This window comes from Rhinopithecus bieti, unplaced genomic scaffold, assembly GCF_001698545.2.
Source record: "Rhinopithecus bieti isolate Rb0 unplaced genomic scaffold, ASM169854v2 scaffold_5002, whole genome shotgun sequence".
In the NCBI taxonomy this organism is placed as follows: Eukaryota; Metazoa; Chordata; class Mammalia; order Primates; family Cercopithecidae; genus Rhinopithecus; species Rhinopithecus bieti.
The window spans coordinates 1,945,540-1,952,297 of NW_016804830.1; the positions used below are offsets into that span (position 1 = coordinate 1,945,540).

Sequence of the window (6,758 nt, forward strand, 5' to 3'; positions counted from 1 at the left end):
AAAAAAAAAAAAAAAAAAAAAAGTGCAACAATGAAGTTTCCTGCATAGATTGACCCTTCCTTTCACAAAAGATTTTTCTGTAGCATGCAATGTTGTTTGGTAGCATTTTACCCACAGTAGAACATCTTTCAAAGTTGGAGGCAATCTTCTCAAACCCTGTCCCTGCTTTATCAACTAAGTTTATGTAATATCCGAAATCTTTTGTTGTCATTTCAACAATGTTCAAAGAATCTCCACCATGAGTAGATTACCATCTCCAGAAACCACTTTTCTTCGCTCAACTATAAGAAGCAACTCCTCATCAGTTCACATATGCTCACCCTCAGGCTCCACTTCTGATTCTCTTGCTATTTCCACCCCATCTGGAGTTACTTCCTCTGTTGAAGTTTTGAAGCCCTCAAAGTCATATATGAGGGTTGGAATCAACTTCTTCTAAACTCCCGTTAATGTTGACATTTTGACCTCCTCCCATGAATCACAAATAGTCTTAATGGCATCTAGAGTGGTGAGTTCTTTCTGCAAGGTTTTCTATGTACTTTGCCCACATCCATCAGAGGAATCACGATGTGTGGCAGCTATAGCCTTATGAAGTGGATTTCTTAAATAACAGACTGAAAATCAAACTTACTGCTTGATCCATGGGCTGCAAAATGGTGGTTGTGTTAATAGGCATGAAAAGAACACCAGTGTCCTTGTATATCTCCATCGCAGCTCTTGGATGACTTGTGCATTGTCAATGACCAATAATATTAAAAAAGGTATCTTTTTTTCTGAGTAGTAGTAGTGACATGGAAGAAGATGCCATCTGGGACTTTTCATAGCTAGAGAGGAGAAGTCATGGCCATTAAAGAAGGCTGTTTTATCTACATTGAAAAATCTGTTTAGTGTAGCTACCTTTATCAGTTATGTTAGCTAGATCTTCTGGATGACTTAGAACAGCTGCTACATCAGCTCTTGTTACTTCACCTTGCACTTCTTTTTTTTTTTTTTTTTTTTTTGAGACAGAGTGTTGCTCTGTTGCCCAGGCTGCTGGAGTACAATGATGCGATCTGGGCTCACTGCAACCTTCGCCTCCTGGGTTTAAGTGATTCTGCTGCTTCATCCTCCCAAGTAGTTGGGATTACATGTACCTGCCACCACACCAGACTAATTTTTGTATTTTTAGTAGAGATGGGGTTTCACCATGTTGGCCAGGCTGGACCTTGGACTTTTATGTTATGGAGATGCCTTCTTTCCTTAAACCTCATGAACCATCCTCCACTCTCTCAAACTTCTCTTCCACAGTGTCCTCACTTCTTTCAGACTTTACAGAATTGAAGAGAGCTTAGGGCCTTGCTCTGGATTTGGCTTTGGCTTAAGGGAATGATGTGGCTGGTTTGATCTTCTATCCAGACCATAACATGTTTTTCATATCAGCAATAAGGCTATTTTATTTTCTTATTCATGTATTCAGTGGAGTAGCACTTTTAATTTGCTTTAAGAACTTTTTCTTTGCATTCACAACTTGGCTACCTGTTTAATTCTAGAGGCCTAGCTTTTGGCCTGTCTTGGCTTTGGACAGAGGACTGATTTCATTTTTTTTAAATCCAATCATTTAATCAGCAATTTCCATCATCAGCCTTCCCTGAGGGCTAGTGGACCTACCCTACCTCTCCCTAGCACACAGGCCAGAAACACCAGTCCTTAGCTGACTGTGGGCCTGCACAGTACATCGCTGGGAGGAAATCTCTGAAGTCTTCCAAAAGCCAGTCATTGGAGAGTGGATTGAAAATGCAATGGGAGCAGTTTGAATGTGGGACTTCCACTCCCACAAATTTTTCTCTTGAAGACCACATTTCTCAGAGGCCACTGGGGCTAAAATAATCTTGATGTCTTGGGTTTTCCTATGTCTGCATGGTTATTGGGGGCCACATAGTAAGATAGTCATGTCAAAGAGAGAAACCACCACAAGGTAATTTTGGACCTAGATCGATGCCAGACTTGAACCTGCAGGGAGAACGGAGGTTGGGATTTCAGAGCTGCACTAGAGAAGGCCCAGGGCATAGACAGGGTGTTGGTCTTGGCCTCTCATCTGTGTGAGCCTGAGAGGAGAGGGACTGTGTGACTGAGGGTGACCGAGGGTGGAAGTGAGTGTGCAGTATGCATGTCAGTGAGTGTGTGTAACAGGGTAGGGTAGGTGTCCACGACAACCTATGCGGTTGTGACGCTGTGAGTGGTGTGTGAATGTGCTCCTGTGACTAGAAAGACTGGCTTTTATGCGAGTGTGGATTGTTGGGCTCTGTGTGTGTCACTGAGTTGGTTACCTGCTGGTTCCTCTACCCTCTTAACTTACAGCCATTTGTAGCTTAAAGAAATGGCCCTATCAAAGTCAAATAAAATATTAAGAGAAATCTCTGAAATAAAACATTTTATTTGGGAAAAACAGAATTGCAGTTTGGGTGTAAACCTCTGAAGGTTTGCTGAAAGTCAGCTCACAAAAGGCAAATTAATAGGAGAAAAGAAAGACAAATTTATTAATGTGCATGTTAATAACATGCATGACATTCTGGAGACCCAGACTTGTAACCAGTGTCTGAAGGGTGGGCCAGTCTTGTGGGACTAAGCCCTCAACCTGTGGGATCTGATCCTATCTCCAGGTAGATAGTGTCTGAATTGAATTGGAGGACACCCAGCTGGTTGTCCATTGCAGAGTTGATTGCTAGCTTGGTGTGTGTGGAAAAACCTCCACATGTTTGCTTACAAAAGTCTTCTGTGTTGAGTGTTGTGTAATAGCAGAGGAAAAATCATTTGTGTTTTTTTCCCACTCAGAAGGCTTTATTAGAAAGAGAAATGTTACCTATTGTTTTGACACAAAACTCATTGGCACTAGTGAAGTTTCGGGGAGCTGGCAATTTCTGGTGAGTGAGGGCGGTAGGTAAAACTAGTGTTAGCATTAGGGCAATTATTTGAGCAGCTACTAGGTAAAACTGGTCTTAAGGTTCTAGCAGTCATTTTAGTAGCTGATTTGTACGATAATCCCTGGGCAGGTGCTTGCACTATGAATGCTGTGCTTTTCTTCTCCCTAGACTCTGAACTCTGATTTAATTGGGTATGACTACTCTAGTTCGTATCATCAATTCTCATAGCCCCAAGAGAGAAGTCATATTTTGAGCTCTAGCATGAAGGTTCCCAGAAATAAAGTACTCACATCAACTTGGGATGGAAATTTTTAGAGCTGCAGGTACCTCTTAAGCCAAGTTTCTGGGAAGACATCACGGGAAGGCTCCTGGAGTTACACACCCTGGTGGAAGCTCCTCCCCTGGGGCCGTGCAGGGGCAGTATAATCTCAGAACCACACCATTCCTACAGCTTTGACCCCAGGAACTGTGAACTCTGTTACAGATTTCAGCCCTCCTCCTATATCCTGGTTTTTTATTTGTTTGTTTTTGAGGTAAAATCTCACTCTGTCACCCAGGCTGTAGTACAGTAGTGCAATCATGGCCCACTGCAGCCTCAACTTCATGAACTCAGGTGTTCCTCCTATCTCAGCCTCCCAAGTAGCTGGGACTATAGGTGTGCCACCACACCCAGCTAATGTTTGTGTTTTTTGTAGAGAACGGGTCTTCTCATATTGCCTAGGCTGGTCTTGACCTCCTGGGCTCAAGTGATCCTCCTGCCTTGACCTCCTGAAGTGCTGGGATTACAAGCATGAGTCACCACACCTGGCCTATATCTTGGTTTTGTATGTGACCATACTTTTGGTTGTGATCCAGTTTTCCTCTGCTCCTGCCATTCTCCAAAAGAAACCCAAGAAGGAGGAAAGAACTGTTGCACTACAAAAATAATGAAGGTTAAGAAATATTGTTGATGCCTAAAAAGCAATATTCATGTTGGTTGCTTTCCTTTTGGTTCACAAAAATTTTTATTTTGATGTAAGAACATTGGATTTTCTTTGCCTGAAGTGAACTGGGTAGAGAGTATCTTAGGCCTTCCTTCCCCAGGTGATGACAGAGTTCACTGAGACAACTACACAATGGTTTTTATGTTCTCTCTCTTCTCTAAGAAATATTCACATATTCTATTTTTTATTTATTTTTTATATTTTGAGACGGAGTCTCGCTCTGTCGCCCAGGCTGGAGTGCAGTGGCCGGATCTCAGCTCACTGCAAGCTCCGCCTCCCGGGTTTACGCCATTCTCTCGCCTCAGCCTCCCGAGTAGCTGGGACTACAGGCGCCCGCAACCTCGCCCGGCTAATTTTTTTGTATTTTTTTAGTAGAGACTGGGTTTCACCGTGTTAGCCAGGATGGTCTCGATCTCCTGACCTCGTGATCCGCCCGTCTCGGCCTCCCAAAGTGCTGGGATTACAGGCTTGAGCCACCGCGCCCGGCCAATATTCGCATATTCAATTGGCAGATCATTCAAACCATGCAGTTGGGCTGTATTTCAGAAGGAGATTAGTGGGCTTTTATGGAATCATACACCAGAGATCTTAGATATTCTTTCTCCAGAGGACTAAGAGTCAACAATTGCAGAGTCGGCCGGGCGCGGTGGCTCAAGCCTGTAATCCTAGCACTTTGGGAGGCCGAGATGGGCGGATCACGAGGTCAGGAGATCGAGACCATCCTGGCTAACACGGTGAAACCCCATCTCTACTAAAAAATACAAAAAACTAGCCGGGCGAGGTGGCGGGCGCCTGTAGCCCCAGCTACTCAGGAGGCTGAGGCAGGAGAATGGCGTAAACCCGGGAGGCGGAGCTTGCAGTGAGCTGAGATCCGGCCACTGCACCCCAGCCTGGGCGACAAAGCGAGACTCTGTCTCAAAAAAAAAAAAAAAAAGAACAATTGCAGAGTCATCTGCTTGGTGGTATTTTTGGAAGCAGAACTGTAATTTGGTATTTGAGGATACAGGTCTGTGTCTACAAGTGGAGAATATGTTCAGATGATCTCTAATAAATAATTGTTAGTACTGGTCAGGGGTATTTGTGGGCTGGCAGCCTGAGTTTTTCAGACACGTTGTTGCGTGGATTTTGAGAGACAGTGTGGTATGATATTGAAGAGAATGGGCTCTGGGTATCCCAAATTTGGTTTGAATCTCAGGTCTGCCATTTCCTATCTGTATGAGCATAGGCAGTGTGTTCACTCAGGCTCCGAGTTCTACAGCTCTCAGACACATATTATAATAGTATCTACTTCATAGGAGTGTAATGAGAATAAAAATGTAAATCCCATGACAATAGACCCTGGAACATAAGGAGTGCTAAACAAATATTAAGTTAGGCCAGCAGATTGCCTGAACTCAGGAGTTTGAGATCAGCCTGACCAACATGGTGAAACCCTGTCTCTACTAAAAATACAAAAAAGTAGCCAGGCATGGTGGTGTGTGCCTGTAGTCCCAGCTACTTGGGAGGCTGAGATAGGAGGATCACTTGAGTTCGCAAGGTCAAGGCTGCAGTGAGATGTGAGCACCCCACTGCAATGCAGCCTGGATGATGGAAGTGAGACCCCGACTCAAAAAAACAATTATATTAGGTTCGATCAGACATTTGGCAAGGATTGTATCCAAAATGATATTTGGATTGTATGTTTTGTGAAGGAGATGTCTACATTCACATTTGAGAATCTACTATGTGCAAAACTCTTTTCTGCTTTTTATAATAAAATATAATAAAATAATGCTAATTTCATTTATCTGAATTATGTTCATTCACAGAAAAAATTTGAATTATACTGATGATACAACTAAAGGCTATCCAAGAAATGGTAGGTGTTACTTATTTCAATCATATTGTTTTCTATTTCAGGACTAAAGTTCACAGTTTCCTCAATGAGTAGAAAGATTCTTCTTTATAATTTCATTTTAATAAATATCTTAGGTATTATTGGTGCTCTGTTTCTAGTTAAGAAGTATATCAGCTTTGTGGCAGAAGAATCTAGTAACCTAAAGAATGAAGTAATGAGAAAGTTAAAATTACCCATGCCCTTTCCCCTCCTCCACTTGTACCAGGATAAATTACTAATTATATTTTGGGGTAGGTTTTCCAATTTTATCTGTAAGCATATGTTTTGGTTTGTTTTGCAAAATAAAATCACCTTACTTGATCATATGATTTCCAACCTTAGTTTGAAAAGGAATCCATGGGTTTCATTATCCCTGTGTGCATGTAAGAAGGAGAAGGAGGGCCTGTGGTAACTTATTTTGGCATCTTTGTTGAAAATCAGGTGGATATAAGTGTATACATTTATTTCTGTGTTCTTTATTCTGCCTTGTCTATGTGTCTGTTTTTGTTCTAGTAACATGCTGTTTTGGTTATTATAGCTTTGTAGTATATTTTGAAGTCAGATAGTATGATGTCACTACCTTTGTTCTTTTTGTTCAAAATTTCTTTGGCTATTCAGGGTCTTTTGTGGTCTCGTATGAATTTTAGAATTGTTTTTTCTATTTCTGTGAAGAATGTCATTGGTAATTTGATAGGGATTGCATTGAATCTGTAGATCACTTTGGGTATCATGGACATTTTAACAATGTTAATTCTTCCAATTCCTGAAAATGTGATCTCTTTCCATTTATTTGTGGCCTCTTCAATTTCTTTCATCAAAGCTTTATAGATTTTATTGTACTGATCTTTCACCTCCTTTGTTATTCCCGGGCATCTTAAAAAAATAAAAAAAAAAAAACTTATATAACAATTGTGAATGGGATTGCTTTTCTGATTTCTTTTTCAGATAGTTTATTAATGGCATATAAAAATGATACTGATTTTTTTTTTTTTTTTTTTTTTT

The 6,758-nt window shown here is 41.3% G+C and overlaps 1 protein-coding gene across 1 annotated transcript in view; it reads left to right on the forward strand.

Annotated features, from left to right (window-relative positions):
- The window catches only part of ZNF573 (zinc finger protein 573), a 52,593-nt gene that overhangs the window by 4,606 nt on the left and 41,229 nt on the right, over positions 1 to 6,758 (forward strand). Inside the window, exon 2 of the mRNA XM_017870570.1 lies at positions 5,689 to 5,738. The gene's annotated coding sequence lies outside the window, so the exon portion shown is untranslated. The remainder of the gene's footprint in view (positions 1 to 5,688; positions 5,739 to 6,758) is intronic.